This window comes from Ochotona curzoniae, unplaced genomic scaffold, assembly GCF_017591425.1.
Source record: "Ochotona curzoniae isolate NIBS_2020 unplaced genomic scaffold, NIBS_Ocur_1.0 contig_883, whole genome shotgun sequence".
NCBI classification, from domain to species: domain Eukaryota; kingdom Metazoa; phylum Chordata; class Mammalia; order Lagomorpha; family Ochotonidae; genus Ochotona; species Ochotona curzoniae.
In genome coordinates this window covers 4,499,217-4,520,170 of record NW_024466599.1, presented here as the reverse complement: position 1 = coordinate 4,520,170, position 20,954 = coordinate 4,499,217, and the positions used below count along the sequence as shown (strand labels likewise).

Here is a 20,954-nt window from a genome sequence, read left to right as displayed (position 1 = left end):
TCCATGTCAAGTTTTCAGGAGAAAGTCTTTCCCTTATTTCATATGCTGGTCTAGATAGGCTGAAAAGAATTGCCATAAAGACCTTCCCTGGGTGCCCACGCTGTGTTAGGACACCCTCATCACAGAACAGTAGAAAATGATGACAGACGCCATTAAGAAAGTGCTGTGGCAATGCCATGAAGGTTTCACAGCCGGTGAGGCACGGCCTGGTGCTTGCCTCAGAACCAGCATGGGGACAATTTTGGTGTGAAAGTTACGGTTAGATGAATGGACTTTGTTATTCTCTTCTTGGGTATCAGTGAATATAAAAGCTAGTGCGATGGGCTTTATGGTGTCACTTGGTATCCGTCCTTGAATATCAGCTCTGCTACCACAACACGGATAGCCCTTACACAGAGGAAGCGCCTGCTGTTTCGTGTGGGTAGAGGCCAGTTGGGTGTTGTGGCTGCTTGCTAGTCTTCCACAGTCATACAGCAACAGCTTTACCTTCCTTCCTTTGGATCCGTGGTGTTCCTGTTGTTGAACTTGTGAGTGAGAAAACCTTGAAGGATGCAGGAAGTACTTTTTCACAGGCGTGCATCTTAGCTTTTCACATTCCACCAGCCACAACTCATTCCATTGCAGAGTCTGGGAGTGGTTTGTAGCTTGAGGCCAAAAAGAAAGGGGGTAGATTTGATGAGCAACTATTCAATTCCATTTACAGCTGCGAAAATGAGGGGGGAGGTTTCCTTGTAGACTTAAATTCAGCTACTGCAACATTCTAAGATTCCTATCCTTACACTCTGAAGACTGTATATAGGACATCCTAAGGGTGAAGTACATTCCTAGTTATGTGAAAAATGTCCAGTACCTGAAGGCAAAGTTTATTAAGAACACTTCCATCAAGATAGATAGCTGAGTCCAGCCACATCAAGGACCAATACGGTATTCATAAAAAATCGAACAGCCATGACAGTAACAGCAACTACACTATCCAGCTGCTCCCAAGTAGAAAATTAAATCAACTATGTGAACAATTCTCATCAGACCCTAGGTAGGAGACTGCAGGTCATGATGCCGAGTGAGATGAACCAACAGACCTGAGTCTCCACTGTCGGGCACATTCTCATCCGGTGTCAGCACAGAAAGGTTTTCGCTGGGTTGAGAAGACGGCTGTTGGCATTGAGGCAGGGAGGAATGCTGGACCTGGGGGGCAGAGTACCACCAGAACCTCAGCTGACCAGGGGTGCTGGAGCCCTGTGCTGGCATCTCTTGGTTCACTTGCTGCTTACTAAACTGGGCATGTGGAGTATGGAGTTCCACAGTGCCCAGCGAGAAAGACTGAGAAATGGAAGGTGACGGAGTTTCGTATATTTGGATGGGGGTGTTCAGATTCTAGCCAGCAACTTGACACCCCCTCTTGAGTACCAGGCCTCCAGACAGTGAGACAGGCTGTGCCCTCCTGGCTGGACTCAGGCCTGGAAGAAGCACACCTGAGAAGCAGTGTGCCCACAGGGAGTGAGGCACTGTATCATTCACCATTCCTGTTGTTACTGCACTAAGCCGCTCCCCACGCTTGTGACTGCATCGTTCTGTGTCAGGAGAGATGAGTCAGAACCTCTGTCACTATGGACTTGCCTTTTGTGCTTTGGGTTCACCAATTAAAAAAAAATAATACATTTTACGGTTGTATTACTTGGTGTCTTCAAATATACGGTTGTTACATCTTCCCATCAGAGTGACAGTATTTTCATAATAAAATGTGCCTATTTGCCTGTAAACACATATTTCTGCGGCCAGAACAACTTTCCTTTTATTACTGTCTGCATTGTACATGCATCCTCCACTTGGCTACTTTCAAATCTTCTATTTCTTGGGTTGTTTGTGTCTTTCGTACATCTTAAAGTTGGGTTTTCCCTTTTGTTACTTCAGTCTGATGCTTTTTATTTATGTGACATGTCTGTATTTAATGCAATTGTGAATTATTTGGCTGAAAATCCATCATTAATGCTTTGCCAAAACAAAAACAATTTTTGGTTTATTAAAACATTTTTTTTTTTACCTTCACTACTATAAGAAAATAGTCTCAAGAGAAGGGAGTGACATTCTTAGGCCAATTCATGGAATAAAGTCTGCATTTATTCACCACCCTCTTCCTCCTACTGACTGACAGGGAGCGATCTTGTCCCGTGGACTTGAGCCCCTTTGCTGTTCACCCCTGCTTTGTGACCCTGCCACTCCAGGAGACCCTCCTTCCTGCTGCTCTGGGTGTCGGGGTACCTGGTCTTCTGCCCCCACCCTCGCCACTCCCATTCTGGTGCATCTGTTTGCCGTCTCTTGTTGATGAATCTCTGTCTGATGGAATCATGAGCTGTTTGTCTGGTTCGCTCTTTCCAGCCTTCGTGGTGGCTTCTGGGTGAACTCCAGGGGCATGAGCCTAGTTTGAGGGACATCTGATAGCTATGAATGCCAGCGAAGGCTTCAGATGGTCCAGGAGCATCCTGGATGTTTCCTTTCAAAGGGCTTTGAAGGAATTTGGGCTCTTCTAGTGGCCACACAGCTCTCTTCTGTTGAGTAGATTCGTAAGCGGGGCCTGGAACCAAATCAGTCCACTTTTGTAGTGACAGACCATTAACTTGGGTAAGAGATTTCCATGACCTGTTCTCATCATTTATTAATCTGGGGGTGCCTGGACGGTTTTAAATACAAAATCGCATGTGAAAATCATTGTGTCTGCTATTGAGTCATTGACTAATCTAACACTCACATGTTTGAATGCGGGGTCCTGCCTAATTGCACCTGCCAGATCCTGATCACACCTATAATCAGGCAGCTGTGGGGCTGTTTTTGTGTTTTCATTCAATTGCTTGGGCTAAAATGGAGAGCACCCTTTACATATCAGGTCCATTATTTCATTGCCAGCCTTTGAAAAGGAAAGATGATCTCCGGAAACTGTGAGACGGCGTGCGGTTCCATTTCCTGAGCATCAGTTCATGTCAGTAATCGCCTGCGGACATTCCCACACTTCTCCATTCTGGTAAGAATTCAAAGCATATTAAAGTTTTTTAGTTACTGAACAGTTTGTCTTTTGCTATTACTTTGTTGAAACGCATCCAGAGTAGTTCTAATTCCTAAAAAGTTTCTGTAAGTTTTTTTGTACTTGCTGGAAAAACTTCTGAACAGGGCTCTGTTGTTTGTGTGCAGGAACATGACATCCACTCAGAGTTGTCTGCTTGCATAACTGACTTAATATTAGAGTATATTTTTGATACACTCTGAACTCCAAGTTATAAACAGTCGGTTCATACGTCATGTAAACCTTTCCTAGCTACCAGAGTGCTCTTCCGGTTCTTCAGAACTTCATGCTGAGATTTTGCCTGTATTATTGACTTTGTCATGTTTTCATTTTGGTCATATCGGCGGGTGCACCTTTGTGCCACTCAGCTTCCCTTGCAAGTGGGATTGCTTCTCACTGTGTGCAGTGTGGTCAGCTGTGGCCTCCAGCCCTCAGCCATCCTGCTGTGTGCCTCGGCTTCCCAGGCAGGACACTGTGCTGCTAGGGCAGCCCCAGTGGATGCATGGTGCTGTCCACTGGCTTGTACGTCTCTGATCAATACTAACCTTCTATGAAAGACCGTTATTCTGGTCTGAGTGTTGGTCCTCTCAGTCCTGGATGACGTAGATTAATGGCACTGAGAGGGAGGAGACTTAACCCAGTTGTGTTTCGAGGTGACGCCTTTGCAGAGTGACAAGATTGGATGCGCTCATGATTCTGGACTGTTGGTGATTGAATCTGGTGGCTGGAGGCTTGAAAAGGGGAGAGGGAGAGGGAGTGGGGAGAGATAGATAGAGACAGAGAGAGAGAGAGATCAGACAGACAGTCGGATATGTATGCTTGGTTTGTCATCCTCTGCTGCTTTGTGACTCTGCCAGCAGGAACATCTACCAGTCCCAGAAGCTGAACCCATGGGAATGCCTGATCTTGGAGGACGAGTCTCTGGGACATAGAACTCTTCTCATTATAATGCAGCTTACTTCGGCTGGCTTGCTAGAGGAAGCATGGAGCTCTGGGTCTCCACTCTTCCTGCAGTGCTGTGTCCTTTGTCACTCGCTGTTGACCATCTCTCTCACGTACTCTGTTCCTGAGACAGGTTCCTCTCCAAAAACTCTGTTCCAGGATCTGCTTCTTGGAACGTGCAGTCATACACCACCACGCAGAAAAGAGGAATGCGGAATAACCTAGAGGGAGTTGAATTCATTGAATTCCTTTACCCCGAGCTTCTCTCAGAAGACAATTCACAAGGAAATCTGTTCCGTATGATATTGTAGCAGAATTGTTTCTTTTCTATGCCTCCCCCCAATACCCACATCCAGTGATGAAGTGTGGAAAATGATTTAGCATGTATTAATGTGTTTTGTAAAAGAGCTGAGATTCCCCCAAAATTGGAATTTTGTCGAACTCATTATTATTTAGAGATGAACTTTCCAATACTTTTTAAGTAACCTGGGATTCAGCTCTAAACAATTGGGTGGAACTTTTCCTTTATTGTTTTCTTATGCAAGAAGCAAAGAGACATAAAGAGCAAGACAGACAGGCAGAGCTCCCATTGCTGGTTCACTGCCCAGATGCCCATGGTGGCTGGCTCTGGGCTGGTGCTGGAGATGGACTGGAGCCAGGAGCTGGTAATGCAGTGTGGAGATAACCTCCAGCTTGTGCCATGGTGGGCAGGTCTCCCTCGTAGGGAGCAGAGACCCAACTCTGAGCATCATGGGTGCTTCCTCCTGTCTGCACTGGGGGAAGCTGGAGTCAAGTGCCAGGGCTGGGAATTGAACCTACATACTCTGCTGTAGAGTGTGGTTAAAAGCTCACTGAGTAAGACTTCTTATGTTTGCATTATTGTGGCGTCAGAGCAATATGCTTTTTGTTTCATAAACCTCACTATTTATTAAAATTCTTTTGGATGCCTTTTCTAGTAACTTTTATTATAGTGCTGGATAGTTTTATCTGAGAAAAAAACCTGACTTTCTGTCTGTTAAAGTTGATATCACAAACTTGCCTATTTATACCTTAGTTATTAGGCTTGGTATTTCCAAACTGCTAACAAATGTTAGTATTTGGGAGAAATCAAGATGGTGGAATAGGGTAAGGACACGTTTAAATGGATGGAAAAACATTTAATCAGGATGAAGCAGAGAGGACATGTTCCACGAAATAGGAAAGGACAGAACAACAGCAGAGGGGTACCTGGAGACTGACAGACACAGGAGAGCAGCAGATACAATGGTGTGGTGTTGCAGCAGCATTCAGCTAATGGCGATCTGAACTCCACCAGCAGCCGGAACTCCACCAGCAACCAGGTGGGAAGGAACTTTCACTGGGAGCTTGGGAGGTGAACCCAAAGAACTGTCCGTCCTGCTGGTCTGTTTGATTTAATCAGGAGCACAGACAGAGCAGCAGATCACAGACAGGCAGTGCAAGAGCAGGGTGGATTTCACAGCCCAGTCAGCCCCCTAGAGCCAAACTGGACACCATTTTGTGTAAGGCGTCAAAGGCAAGGGAAAGGACTGAGCACACGCTGAGCTGGGAGTGAACTCATTTCTGACTCAGTGAACTTCAGCCAGGTGGCATTCTACAGGTTCCACCCGGGGCAGGTCTGGGTAGCCCTCGGATCTGACGGCCAGTAGATCAAGAACTCTAGAAGTGGTATGACAGGTACTGTTTTATCCATCTAGAGAAGCTGTGGAATGGAGTCTAGCATAGTGAGCAGTGAAGACACATTGCGGTATGCATCTCTACCTGAATAAAAGGACTCCCAATTAAGCTGTTAAATACATCGTGATAACAGTCTGCACCGTCTATACCTACAGTGGTATAACACACTTCAATAACAGAACGATGGACGTTGGACTGTTGTTGGAGGACTACTCTCCTGTAACAATATGAGAGAAGCGCGTGGGGAGGAGGGAAGTGGGAAGGTGAAGGAGAAATTCCTGAGGCTGCACAACTGTAGCAGGAAAGCTGAAAATTATGAAAAGCACCCCAAAGCACCATGTTTTTTATGTACATGTCTAGATCTTGGTTTTGTAGAAAATATTACGCAGAAATAATTTCCTGTTTTGTGCCGAATTGATGAAATCATGTCATCTAAAACCACCTTCAATTTGGACATCAGAGTGCATGTTGCTCCTCCCTTTTTTTTTTAATAAAAGATTTATTTATTTTTATTGAAAGGCGGATATACAGAGAGGAGAGACAGAGAGGAAGATCTTCCGTCTGATGATTCACTCCCCACGTGGCCGCAACAGCTGGAGCTGAGCTGATCCAAAGCCAGGAGCCAGAAGCTTCTTCCAGGTCTCCCACATGCGTGGCTTTAAGGTCCTAAGGCTTTGACTGCTTTCCCAGGCCACAAGCAGGGAGCTGCAGGGAAGCAGGGCTGTCAGGATTGGAACCAGTGCCTATGTGGGATCCTGGTGCAAGGTGAGGACTTCAGTCACTAGGCTGTCGCACCAGGCCCTCTCCTCTTCTTCCTCTTCTTCTTTTTTTAAAATAATGAATATATTTTGTGTACTTGCCTTGATTTGGACTTTGCTTTGAAGTCAGCGAGCAATTTGTTAATACCTGTGCAGCAATTTCTAAGTTCATGGGGAAGTGTTTGTGATGTTGGTTTTTTCTTTTCCATTTATTCTGTTAAGGCTCTCACAGGCGTGGATGACTGACCTACAGTAAGGCGACCAATGGGGAGACTTTACCCCCTAGACAGACTTCTCGCCCATTTCCTGGCTCCAGCTGCCTGCTAGTGAAGAGCGTGGTTCTGGCACAAGTAATTGGTGTCCTGCCACCAACGCGGCCAGCTAGGCTGAGTCCTTGGCGTCTGGCTTTGGATCTGACCTGCCACTGAATGTGCTTGAAGTGTGAACCGACAGGTGAGAGTTCTGTCTGTCTGTCCGCCTCTCAAATAGTTGCAAATTTAAAAACTGTATTGTTGCAAATAATTACAGCCTATAGGATCTATTTGCATAGTGGGAGACACTGCAGAATGTTCTGAATTACTTGAAGGATGAAGCACTGGGTTGTCCCAGCAGGGTTTTAGCATCGTTGTAGAGAGCTACGTGTCGGTCGTGCAAGGGACTCGTGTTAACTTCCCAGATCTGATGGTTTTTGGAACACCACTCACGCACTCTCACGCATAAGTGTATTCTGTGCGTTAACATATTCATGAGGATTCTATCTTCAGTAGTGATTCAACATGAGCTTCAGTCAGGGCTGGAACACACTTGCACGTAGTCAGAGCTGGAAGGCAGGCCAGCAGGTGAGCGCCAGCCTCTTGCTGCGAGGCTCGTGTCTCATTGTGGTTTCCCAAATCTCTGACCTTAACTTGAACCCTGTCCTTGTCGTTGCCTCAAAGCAGTGGCTTCTGCTGAACCGATACTGTCTCACTACTGGCACCACATTTTTTCAGGAACATTGTAGCTGTGATTTAAGCTTTCCTGTTTTCATAACTTTTTTTGGTAGGATTTAATGTTCAGGAACACATAAATTTCCTGAGAAAATCAAGGAAGAAATTCCCAGATAGAAACTTAGGTTGGCATCTTTGGCTGAGACCAGGACGTTGTCAGAACCTCCGCCAGGAGGAGACAGTCCTGCCACTGAGCTCGGTGGCCCTGGGGACTGCTGCTGCAGAAACTGGAGGGGCTTGGGGCAGTCAGGACACCACGTGGGAGGTGCACATCCTACGCTGGGATGCCTTTGTTGGTGTCCCCGCTCCGCCCTTCTGCAGCCACCTGCTAAGGACCATCCCAGGAGAGAGCAGATGGCTCAAGCATGGCAGGCCCTGCCACCCACATGGGAGACCCACATGGAACCCTGGGCTCCTGGCTTTGGCCTGTCCTGGCTGTGGTTCCCTAATAGACGGACCTTCCAGAGCAGGTGGACAAGCAGATGGAAATCCTCTGTTAGTCCTTTTGCTTTCTAAGTAGATGTAAAAATCATAATCTATTGATTAGTGAGATGTTATCTCTGTCCCCCAGAGACTCTCAGCTGAACTTGTAGCAATCATGATGAAAAGTAGCTAAGTATGAAATTCCTGTTTTTTTTTTTTGTGGTCAGCCAGGCTAATTAAAAGCAATCAAACAGGCTGGGCTTGGAGCAAGGCAGTGACTCCAGCGACACCCAGGAGAACTCCAGACTGGCTGAAGGTCAGGTTGGAGACCCTGTGGAAAGGCTGCAGGCAAGGGAGGCAACATGAGAGTGGCAGGTTCCAGCCCCAGGCCCCTCTCGCATCAGGTCCAAGTTATCCCAAGTCCCTGCCGTGTCCTCCAGCACAAGAGAGAAAAGGAAGACGCAGAGCAGGACATCTTCTAAGACACCAGGCAGAAACGAGGCATTAGCCATGGTCCGCCTTGCTTGGCCTCAGGCCACACACACTAGGCCTGGCACGAGGTGCCTTCCAGGAGGTGTGAGCCGGTGTCTGTGGGCTTCCTGCATGCAGGCTGATGCAGTGGGGCGAGGTGGGGTGAAAGCTGCCCTTCTCGGCATCTCCACAGGCTCTGGCAACAGAGTTAGTGGTAACGTCATGGCCAAATGCTCAGCTGCCAGGAAGATGCCGCAGCCGTGTTCTGGTTGCCTGAGTGCAGGTGCGTGCATGACTTCTGAGCTTCTGAGAGTGGGCTTCTTGCACCTGGGGGGTTTGGTCCCTGGGGCCGGGGTGAACTGAGCTCTGACACGGGAGTATGCTGAGTGCTTCAGGCCTTGGTGTGTCTCCTCACCGTCTTGAAGCTCAATGTCGCCAGAACTTACTGAGAGCAAAATGTGCTTCTTTTGCACAGTTAAATAATACCCTGTGTCCTTGAGTGTGCATAAAATAAACATGGATGTGTCAGACAAGGCTGATATTTGCTTTACAGTGGCTTGTTGGCCCATTAATATGAATGTGTTTGAGTCAACACTATAATTATGAGTCATGTGCAGGGGTTGGTAGAATCTACATTAGGCAGTTGATTAAATTACCCCAGATAGAGCAAACTAATTTGCGGTAGATTGCACGGCGGTGATGGAGTGTTGGAGGCGATGATGTGTTTGCGAACAGGTGAAGGTACTGATGATTTACTGCTTCCTCCAGTGTGCTGAACACAGGTTCTGGCAAGAGGGAAATGATGGAATTTGTCTCAGGTCTAAACTGTGATTCAGGTTTTACACTCGAGTGTTTTTCCCTCCCAATGAGTCACTGACTCCTCTCTGCTGATGCTCACGTGTGCTGCCAGGATGACACTGTCCCGGACAAGCGGTCTCTAGCCAGACCGGGAAACACACACCTGCTCTTGGCCCCAGGACCCTTGGGCCTGCATCTAGCCTCCCAGGGCTTCTGGTCTGTCTTGCAGTGTTTAAATAACCTCAGAACTCCCTGACTCTTATGACCTATACTGTGCCCCAGACTGGACACAATGCTTGGCACACTGGGTCTCAGTGACACTGAGCCTTCTTCTGTGCCATGTGTGAGATGTGAGAGGGAAGGGGCAGCAGTGTAGCTAAGAGCACCCATACCCCCCACCAGCAGCCCTGGGTGTGGAGCTTCCTGCTGAGGTGTGTGCTGGAGGGCAGTGCTGGGGGCTTGCATGCTTGGTTCTTCCCACCCACACGGCAGACCTAGACTGAATTGCGTCTTGGGTTACTGACTTGAGGTTGACTCGACCCTGGCTATTGTGGACATTTGGGATTGATCCAGAAAAATGCAACTGATTTTTTTTTAACTGATCTCTTTGACTTTAAAAAAATAAAAGAAATTTGAAAATATTTTTGTAAGATATTACATGAGGAATATTCAGATGTGCACCAGGGGGGCACAGGTCACTTCCACTTGAGGTACGTCTGAGTAAGCCATCTGAGCACTCGCAGACGTGTGCTTCCAACAACGGCCACAGCATGGGACAGCTTCTCCTTTGCACACTTTTATGACTAGTTCACGGGGTGTGTAACACAGACGGCCACCTGCAGCAGCTTGCTCTTGGCCTTGGCTGTTCCCTGGAGCACAAGAGCAGTGCTTGACTCCTGGCAGGAGGGCATGGTCTTCTGCCCTTTCCCATTCTGTCTCCCACATAGTGGAATCCTTTGCCTCATGTGTGAGTCAAGGGTGGCGACAGGTGGCTAGCTTGGACTGTGAACACCATGGGCCTGTGGGGTCCAGAGGGAAGACTGAGGATAGAATTAACATGTTTTTCCAAATGCTATTTGTTTTGTGCCAGAATTGGTTAAACATGGAGTTTGTTTTGAAAAGCTTCTCTTCAAATACAACAATTCATAAGTTATTGTAGAAGCATTTATCTATCTATTTATGTATATATAATCAACCCATTTATCCACCTATCTACCCACCCATCCATGTAACATTTCACCAACCCATACATCTATTCATCTACTCATCCATCTGTCTATTCATCCATCCATCCATACATCTGTCCATCTATCCATCCATCCATCCGTCCGCCCATCCGTCCGTTCATCCATCCATCCATCCATCCATCCATCCATCCATCCATCCATCCATCCACTCACCTATGAGGGCATTTGCCTCCAGAAACACAAGCCTCCTCATGGCCTCCATCCTGCAGCTCTTATCAGCTGCCATGGCCATAACAGTTACCTCTCTTCCCTTCCCTCTGCCTCTATCTCTTCTCATATTATTTTTCTGTTTCTCTTAAGAACTATCACCGATTCCTCTGCCCCCACAGAGCTCACCATCCACGAAGGGGACTGCCAAGTGAATGCAAGTGTAGGACGAATATCAATGTATACAGACTCATTTGGCCTGCAGGTGGGGTCTCCTAGCTGACATCAGGATGATGAGCAGAAGAGAGAGAGAGAGAGAGGGAGAGAGAGAGAGAGCAGTTTCAGGGCAGGAGGATCTGTACAGAGAAGGCCTGGACAGTTCTTGAGAGCACGGGCAAGGCTGAGAGTGAGGTGGACAGAGGGAGGCGGGTGGCCAGGGCTGCTGTGCTGCTGCCCTCAGTCTCATTCCCAGTGCTCACTTGGGCCCTTTTCCTAGTGATAATGACCATTTCCCTGGGCAGCTCACCATGCTAATAACAGCTGAAGTCAACAGAGTGCTTACAGCCTGCTGACCATGCAGAAGGCCTCTACAAGTACTTAATCCCATCAAGTCAAGATGTGGCGTCCTTCTCACAGGTGAGCAGAAGTGAGGAGGGCACTGTGGGCTCTACAGGGCAGAGCCAGGACTTTGAGTAACATAGGTGCTGACACTCTAGTGCTCCCGCTTGGGCCCTGACTCCCGCTGCTCTGAGGCTAGCCCTGCAAGCCTACAGTACCTGTAGTCACATCGAGGTCCTTGTTTGGTGTTTGTAGGGTGCCCTGAGTTAGCAGGGCCTGCTGGAATCAGTCCCCCAAACTGAGGTTCAAAGATGACATGGCCAGTGCCAGGTCCTGGGGCTGATGCCTGCAATAGCTGATCTGGCCCCGACCCCAAACAGCGGCAGTTTCCATTATTCCAAACCTTCCCTGCACAAGGCTTGCTCTGTCTGGGCATGGAGAAATCAACAATGTTGTCAGTTTTGCCAACTCCTGGGCCTGGTCACAAGGGCAGGGGGCAAAATGGTCACCAAGGGGTAGATACCCTAGGAATGGTCCTCCTGTCCCCTCCTGCTTTCTGAGCTAGTGCCTGCTGTGTCTTTCTTCTCTTTGCACAGTTTCCTCCTGGTGTGGGTTTAATCCATCATGAGCCAGTTCGGCAGCTGCCTCTTCCGGCCTTTGCCTCATACCAGTTTTCCATGATGCAGGCCTGGTGGCCAGGTGACCTTGGACCACGATGCTCCTGTGCTGTGGCATTTTTACAGATCCCAGGCTGGCCAGCTCCTCCTCTCACCGAGAAGCCTTAGCTGTGTTCCGGTTCTCTGTGGCCGTACACGGAGCAGGCACACTGGGAGCGTCTGTTTGTTGACTTAAGGTGGTTAATTTGGTTGAAATCATGGGTCATTTGAATTTGGAAATGGCCCAATCACCTCATAGTGTTTCTCGGGAGCTGGATGGGGAACCCAGGTGGACGCCTTCCAGGTGCCTGCTGTGGAGCAGTCATTCCTGCACAAAGCACGGTAGGAGTTTATGGGTAAACTAATGACCCTGTGAGTCAGAGCTGGGCTGCAACACAAACCATTTCCTCTGCTCAGACCCCACCAAGGAGCCTTTCTGGGCCGTGGAGGTCTTGGAGCCTGTGGGCCTCCTCTCTTCTCAGAGGGGCTTCCTTACCTAGACCCCACGCAGCAGCTCTGCTCCACAGCTGGCTCTGGCCACACCTGGGGGCAGAGGTCCCCTGTAAGCCCAGACAGGCTCCACCAGTCCCCGTCGGCACAGAGGCTTGGCTCTGGGCTCCATCCTCCAGGGCGCTAAGAAGGCACATACTGTTGTAGCTGCCACCGACTACTGTGCTTGGCCATGGATGCCCCAGTGGCCAAGCAGTCACTTGGCTCCAGGTAAAGTGGACTTCACCTTGTAGACACAGAGAGAAAGCAGCGGATGGCACAGATGAGTCTCTGATGTCACTTGTCCATGTGAGCTTGGTGGCGCTCAGACCCCAAGTGCCTGTGTAAACACTGTACGACAATGCAGTCTGCAGCTGCAACGGGTCCTGGGAGCCAGGAGCTGGCCTTAGCTCAAGGGGTAGAGGCACAGAGAATGGGTGAGGCCTGTGGGCAGTCACCATCTTTCCTTGTAGGGCTAGGCAGCCAGCGTTGTTCTAACTCCTCTGCAGCCCCAGCCTCTTCCACTGACCCCAACAAGGACCAGCTCTGAGTCACTGCTTAGCAGCAAATGGACAAAGTCTGAGTGTGGACCAAAAGAATAATTTGTGGCTTCACTGGTAATGTCCTGAAGCATGTGGAGAGGAGAAATAATGAGTGATTTTGCTAATGACAGTGCCTTATATTGGCAGAATTTACAGTAACATTTATAGAACTTGTTAGGATGCGCTGGGTGTCCTTCTCATGAATGATGTCACTTAATCCTTATAGCAGCCTCTGGAAATGGCATTCTTATTACCATGATTATGTGGCCGTGTGGGTATGGGCCCTAGCCTGTCACCCCAACAATCCTGCTCACGCACCACTCTTGTTCCTACTCTGCCTTTCCCTGAGCAAGTCCTGTTTTTCAGGCTCAGGCTTGGGATATGGCTGCATCTGTGGCCTTGAGATGGACCTGCTTGCTGGCTGATGAGTGCTTCGCTTTAGAGTCAGTTGTGTGCCAGGTCCTGGAGGAGAGGGTGCTGCAGGGAGCTGTAGAGCTGGCAGGAGGTGGTACTGTCCTTCTGGCCCATGGGAACTGGAGTTTCTGGGGAGAAGCAGAGCTCAAGTTGGTCCTAGACCAGTGGCAGACCCTGGCCCAAGACGGAGGAGGATGACGGCCAGGTACAGACCCTGACTATTCTGTTCCTTCTGGGTTGGTCTACAGGGAGGAAGGCTTTCTGTGGGGGAACCCTGTCATTCTGATGTGGAATGTGGGTGTCCAACCAGCGACTAACTCTTAAGCCCAACTCTCACCCTACCTCTGTGTTTCTTTATAAAGTCAGTGGCCGAGCTAGAGACTTGGGCAAAGGAGTTGTAGAGTTAGTTATTTTATAGTTGCCCTCCCTGCTATCAGCTAGGTTGAGTTTGAGCCAATTTGAATAACCATCTTTGAGGGAGGGGTTCCACAGGGAGTCAGCTGATGGGGAGGGATGGGGCGATGTTGATGCTCGCCAAGCTGACTTGGGTTAGGGTCATAAAAAGCCAGCACTCATCTGATTTGTGGCCTTTGCTAGCTCTGGCGCTAATAAAAGGGCCTGGAGACACTAACGTTTAGGACATTCCTGCTAAGTGAACCAGAGATTCTCGCCAGGAGCTTGTGGGAGTGTGGGAGGTCACACACCTGTGCACACTGACTAGGTTCATTGAGGCCAAGACACCGTGGAGGCGGGGAGATGGCCACTCTTGCCCTTGTCACTCTCACTTCCTCCTGTCGGCGATCATCATTAAAACAGAGGTGGGGACGGGGTTTGGAGAAAGAATCCTCCGTGAACTGCTTCCTGGGGCATTGAGAGGCTCTGCCCTTCTGGAGACTAAAAGGAACACAGCATATGGTCCGCAGCTGGGTGAGTCCTCTTGGTGACCTGGAGAGCTGGCCTGTCCAGGCAGGCTCTGGGGCAGTGCTGGGGAAAGGCTGGGCTGGCACATTCCTTCCTTGAATGAAGAGCTCTCGTGCATCTGGGAAGGGTGCAGAGGACCACTGGCCTGCAGCAGCGAGGATGTGGGGATGAGCCAGCGTGTGTCTGTAACCGTGCCTGCCGTAGCCTGTTCCCCAAGGACGCCTCTGGGTTAATGTGCTACTGTGCATGGAGTCGTGGGGATGGGGGTGTCCTATGTTTGCACTTTCTCAGATCTTCAGCTGGGGGTGGAAGAGGGGAGCAGAGCAAAGGTGGAGGATGCTACACACTCTCCTTAACCTCTTTCAGGAAGCTCTCAGTGTTCGGCTGCTGTTCTTTTTCCGTACTCCTTTATTTATTAGTGTAAGTATTTAGAAAGTTATATATGATTAGAGCAGAAAGTGTGCAAAGTTCTGAAAAAATAGAAAGGGTTCAAGGGCAAAGCACGTGTGGCTCTGCCCTGAAGGCAGGGCCGGCTCAGGAATGCTCGGCTCCTTCGCTCCCTGGCTTTGGCTTTTACCTGGGCTAACACTGTGCTGTTGAGTTTTGAGTCCTGCCATTTGCATTCACCACGATCACATCCACGCTTCCCATGTTCTGAAAAAGGCGTGGCCAGCACATTCCTTTCTGACTTGGAAATGCCACTTTGCTTGCTGTGTATTCCTCGGCAAGCATGGAGGCAGTAGATTCCCCTGGAGAGAGTGGCTCTGTTTCTGCTTGTGGACATTGACCCTCGGCCCCAGTGGGATGTGCTTGGAGGTAGGACCCACGGTGAGGGCAGGGCACTAGAGTGTGGAGTCACCTGGTGGTTTCTTAAAATGCTCTTTGTGGACCAAATTGTTGTCCACATTCCTCCTGACAAATGCATCACTCTTACAAGTCTAACCTCTGATTGGGTTTCTCAGTGAAATTCTTGTCATCTTATTTTCTCACCAAACTGCCTTCCTAAAATGATTTTCTTGGAATGTGAATTCTCTCTTCCTGTAAGCAGGCTCTGGGCAGGTGAGGCTTCCTGCACAGTCCTCTGTGGGAGGGGAGGGTGCTCCCTCGCCCCTCCCTGTTCCTGTGGTACCTGATGGTTGGGCCAAACTTTTATCTTCTTTGGCAAACTTTGGCTGGAACATAGCGTTTCCAAGCAGCTGTGTCCTACCCCAGAAGCCTGGGTCGAGGGAGGCTTTTCTTAAAACAAATGGGCATATTCAATGCCATACAATTCTATCTCAAAATAGCAACTCTAGATCTTTTTTTTTTTTTTAAATAAAAGATACCATCCAAATGGAAATGACAAGATTCCAAAAAAACACCTACAGTATAACATTTGTACATCAGTTAAATAAAAAGATACAATTAAGGAAGGATTGGCAAGGAGAAACAGAAGGTGTTGTAATGCAGGCAGGCGCCTGAACTCAGAGAAAAGAAAAAAATGGACCAAAGGAATTTTAAAATGGTAGAAAGGACCAGAGGAGAAATTTCTCTTCTCTACAAACACCTGCGGAATAAATGCCAAGTAATGAGAAGTAAAGCGAAATCTGCCAGGGAGTTAGTCCGCTGTCCTCTGTTGATTGTTAAATGATGCCCACGTGGACCTGGGAGTGTTACGTGTGCAGGCGTGCAGTCCGCTTGGCCGTGCACCCTGGGCTGCTCTCCGGCCCTGCTCTGACCCGGTTCCTTCAGTCACTGCGACTGGCATTGCCTCCCACTCTCAGCATTCTCAGCATCGTCAGCTGGCTCTTTGTGTTCTCCTTATGGTATTAAAACTGAAGTATTTGGGGCATGACAAAATGTTAGTGGGGTTGGTGTTGTGGCACGGTAGGTCACAGCCCTCACTCGGGATGCTGGTGTCCCATATCAGAATGCGGATTCAAGTCCTGGTCTCTCTGCTTCTGATCCAGCTCCCTGCTATGCACCTGGGAAAGCAGCAGAAGATGGTCCAAGTAGCTGGACTCCCACTAACAGTGCTGGAGACCCAGATGGAGCTCTGGGCTGGCCTGGACCGACCTTGACTATTGCAGCAGCCGTCTGGGGAGTGAGGCAGGAAATGTAAGATTTCCTCCTCTATCTGCCTTTCAAATAAATAATTTTTTTAAAGATTTATTTTATTTTTATTGGAAAGGCAGATATACAGAGAGGAGAGACAGAGAGGAAGATCTTCTGTCTGATGACTCACTCCACAAGCGGCCGCAACGGCTAGAGCTGAGCCAATCCAAAGACAGGAGCCTCTTCTGGGTCTCCCACATGGGTGCAGGGTCCCAGAGCTTTGGGCTGTCCTCAACTGCCTTTCCCAGGCCACAGGCAGGGAGCTGGATGGGAAGCAGGGCTGCTGGGATTAGAACCAGTGCCCATATGGGAAACCCCGGGCGTGCAAGGTGAGGACCTTAACCACTGCACCATCGCGCCGGGCCCGAAATAAATAATTTTTTTTTTTTTAAAGATTTATTTTTATTATTTTTTCATTGGAAAGGCGGATATACAGAGAGGAGAGACAGAGAGGAAGATCTTCCGTCCGATGATTCACTCCCCAAGTGAGCGCAACGGGCCGATACTATGCCGATCCGAAGCCAGGAGCCTCTTCCGGGTCTCCCACGCGGGTGCAGGTTCCCAAGGCTTTGGGCCGTCCTCGACTGCTTTCCCAGGCCACAAGCAGGGAGCTGGAAGGGAAGCGGGGCTGCTGGGATTAGAACCGGCGCCCATATGGGATCCCGGGGGTGCAAGGCGAGGACCTTTAACCACTTGCGCCACCGCGCCGGGCCCGCGAAATAAATAATTTTTAAAAGCAATATTTATTCAACAGTCTAGTTTAATGGGATACGAGGTGAAAATGTGTGTCACTGGCTCTGTGGTGCTGCAGGAGCGCTGGGAATGTGAGGGTGTGAGGAGATCTGGAGACAGAGAAGTCAGGATATTGTGGAGATTAGAAATATGATCTATGACAGCCACAGGACAGTGTCCGCCCCGCCTGAACCTGGTCTCTTGTGATTGCTCATGACCGTGAGGCCTAGAAGGAGAGCCTACAAGTTCAGCGTAATGGCACAGATTCTGTCTCCTCTCTCTGGGCTGTGTCCTCTTGGTGGTAGGGGACAGATGGAAAATAATGCATGTCCAGTGGAGACGTGGAGAGCTGACCTCAGCAAGGCTGCAGTGAGAGGTCTTAGGACACCAGATCTGCCTGTCAACAGTGACTTGTGCCCGAGGGACACCCTTGGTTCTTGCTTCAGAGGGCAACACGGATGTGCTATTGGTTACTCTTACCAGTCTCATGTGCAATTGACAGAGGAGAACAAATGTGGGAAGCACAGCTGGGTGTACAGTGTGTTCAGGTGGTAAGGCTCTCACAGGTCAACCAGGACACCTTCCCCTACTGGGGACATGTCTGTTGGAATGCAGTGGGCCCAGAAGAGTCTCAGGCCCACAGCACCTCAGCATTCAAGTGAGCTGGAAGACAGCTGTGGAGCCAGAAAACTTAGAAGCAAGTGGTCTGTCAATATTTTTCTCATCTACAAATTATACTATTTTCATTAACCTTTTAAATTTTAGGTAATTATAGACTTACCACTAAGTGTTAAGAAGGGGTGCAGGAAAACCCCATGTACCCGTGAGCTGATTTCCTATATTACTGGCATCCCATAAAAACTACACAACAGAAACACAAACTATTGACATAATCTGTCCCGGTTAATACAAACTTTCCTTATGTCCTCTTTCACGGGCACAGTGCCTCCTGCTCCTCTCTCAACCACTTCCCAGGCCCTGGAAAGAGCTAACATGCTCTCCAGTGCTGGGAGCTGTTCAATTCACAATGTCGTGTGCACAGAATCACACTGTGCAGTAACTGCTGGGTGTGGGCTGTTTCTGTCAGTGCAGTTCTCTGGGGTTTCCTCTGACACGGTGTGTAGCAGTAGTTTGTTCCCTTGTATAGATGAGGAGTACTCCATGGTATGGATATATTTGTATGTTTAAACACTTACCCGTTGAAAGACAGCTCGATTACTTCTAGGCATTTTAAAGACTTATTTATTTGAAAGAGTTACAGAGAGATGTAGAAACCAAGGCAGAGGAGCCCCCCACCTGCAGGCTCACTCTGTGGACGCTGTGAGGGCAAGGGCTGGGACAGGCCGTGCCAGTAGCTTGAAGCTTTTTCCAGATCTCCTGCATGGGTCACAGAAGACTTAATCCCCGGGGCTGTCTTCAGCTGCTCTCTCTGGTCATTAGCAGAAAGTGAATTTGAAGTAGAGCAGCCAGGACATGAACTTCTGTCTTCATTAGTTGATGGCATCATGCAACTCCAATCTTGCTTGCAGATTTTTGACATTATGAGCAAAGCTGCTAGGAATGTTAGTAAAAAGCTTTTGATATAGCAGAAATTTTGGTTTCTGTGAAATGCATGCCTAGGAGTTCAGTTGTTGTACATATGATTGTTCTAAGTTTAGTTTTTAAAAAGAAATTGCAAAATTGCTTTCCAAAGTGGTTGTGCCCTTCTCAGAGTTATTTCTAATGTCTCCATGGTGTAGTTTCTCTGTTTGTTTTCTGCTTACCTGATTATTATTGCTTGCCCATCAGAGTTGCTTCAGAAACTGCTATCCTTCATTGGCCAGTCTAGGTTGGCATCATGGGCCTGTTGGTCATTGCCCTCTGTGTTCACTGCCTTTTATTGATGCTATTTAGGCCATTTATACTTAATGTAATTATTGATATTCAACAGCATACATCTATTGATGGATTTTTAGTAGCAGCCGTTTCCTGTGGATAATTTGAGCATTTTAGACAACAATTTTATTTGTTTTACTGATTTTGAGTGTATCTCCTTGTATGAAAGCTTTGTGTCCTGTTCAAGAGTCACATCCTAGATCAGAGTGTCTGATTCAGGGATGGCTCCTTCACTTCCAATGCAGCTTCCAATGCACACCTTGAGACTTAGGAGATCATGGTCCTTTCACCCACATGGGAGAGCAGATGGGAATTCTAGGTCCCTGGCTTTCTTCTGGTCTAGCTCTAGACATCGCAGGCATATGGGGAGTCAATCAGCAGATGGAAGAGTTCTGTCCTTCTGCCTTCCTTCCCTCTCTCTTTGCCTCTGACTTTCAAATAAAATGAAAATAAAGATGCTAAAATGATTTTAAAACTTGTAAAGTGATTCTCACTTGTTTTCATCTGAATTTTGGCATTTATGACTGCTTTCTTCATTCAATTTGAATTCCTCCAGGTTCATGGCATCATCCGTGATTTTCAAGTGAGTTCCAGATATGTTTGAATATTATTTTAGGAGATTCTGGATCTAAGTTAAACCTACATTTTGGATTGCTTCCTCTGATACTCCTCCAGCAAAAGGAGGAGTGGCAATCGCTCATTAATGCCAAGCGGGTGCAGAAGCCCAGAATACCAGCTCCTATCCATTGACCGATGAGCTGGCCAGTGACTTCTGTTTCTGCTGGGTGTGGTTGGGAGGCCCAGGTCTCCATGAGGATTCTGCTGATAAAAATCGTGGCTGAGAAGTATGGGAGTGTCTTGGTATTGGTCTCTGTATTTTCCCACACTTCATGCTTGGGATGGCTCTGTTGTCATTGGGCTCTGATGCACCTTTGACTCTTCTTCACTGCTCTATTGATGCCACCTTAAAAGGCTTAGGGCTACTTTTCATGACCACTTGGTTGCATGCCCAGGCTTCCCATGGGAGCCCCACTGAAGCTGCTGGAGGGCCCTCCTTGGTGTTTCTTGAGGCACTTCTTCCGAGTGGATAGGTTGGGATGTCTCTTCTGGTGGCCCAAGGAGGAAATCTTTCCATCCTGTTCCTTGTTGGCATGTCTGGATGAAGTTCACATTTTTTCCCTATCATATTTTTTTGTAGTGAAGTGTAGATACTGTCTAAATGTATCTTCTTTCAGTCCACTGCCTTTTGGGGCAGAAACATCAAACATTTCTTTGCTTTGTTTTGGTTTCTGTCCATGTTTATTTTACCATTTCCAGGTGCCAACTCTGTTCAGGTCTGCATCTATGATAGGTAATGGAAAGAATGCCTGGGAAACCCATGCCATGCCACACCTTGGGTTCAGAGGTCTCTGGACTGCCTACTGCATCCACTGTTGGAGTCTTCTTGCTTGCCTTATTTATAAGCATCTAGGACTTTTTTTGTATTTAGAATATTAGGAAAAATGCACTGATTTCATCTTCACAGGAACAGAAAGAAGTGTCATTTTATCAACCATGAAGAGAAAGTAAACATGGGGCCCGACACTATAGCGTAGTGGTTAAGGTCCTTGCCTTGAATGCGCTGGGATCCCATATGGATGCCAGCTCTAATCCCAGCAGCCCTGCTTCCCATCCAGCTACCTGCTTGTGACCTGGGAAAGCAACTGAGGAATGCCCAAAGATTTGAGACCCTGCATCCGTGTGGGAATCCTGTAAGAAACTCCTGGCTCCTGTCTTTGGATTGGCTCAGCTCCAGCTGTTGCGGCCACTTGGGGAGTGAACCGTCGGATGGAAGATCTTCCTCTCTGTCTTTCCTCCTCTCTGTGTATCTGACTTTCCAATAAAAATAAATAAATCTTTTTTTAAACAAGTAAACATGGTCAGTGGTGTCAGTGAGTGCTATTGCTGTTTCTATAGGGAAGACAGAGAAGGGCGTCTCATGTCAGCCTGCCTAACATGCAGGGGAGAGTGGAGACTTGGGAACTGGACTCAAGAACTGAGAGCCAATAAGACACCGGACTAGGGAACACCTTACAGGCCATTGACAGAGGTTAGTTCTTACTCAGAAGGGGATGGAAATGAGAGGATGACCATGAACTGATTTAGGCTTTC

At 48.2% G+C, this 20,954-nt stretch overlaps 1 long non-coding RNA gene across 4 annotated transcripts in view; it reads left to right on the top strand.

Moving 5' to 3' along the window:
- LOC121164661 overlaps window positions 1-4,175 on the top strand; it is a 61,412-nt gene extending 57,237 nt beyond the window's left edge. For all 4 annotated transcript variants that reach the window (XR_005885149.1, XR_005885148.1, XR_005885147.1 and 1 more), the window contains 2 exons: window positions 2,902-3,016; window positions 3,913-4,175. This is a non-coding gene — a long non-coding RNA (uncharacterized LOC121164661). The remainder of the gene's footprint in view (window positions 1-2,901; window positions 3,017-3,912) is intronic.
- Window positions 4,176-20,954: the final 16,779 nt, after the last annotated feature.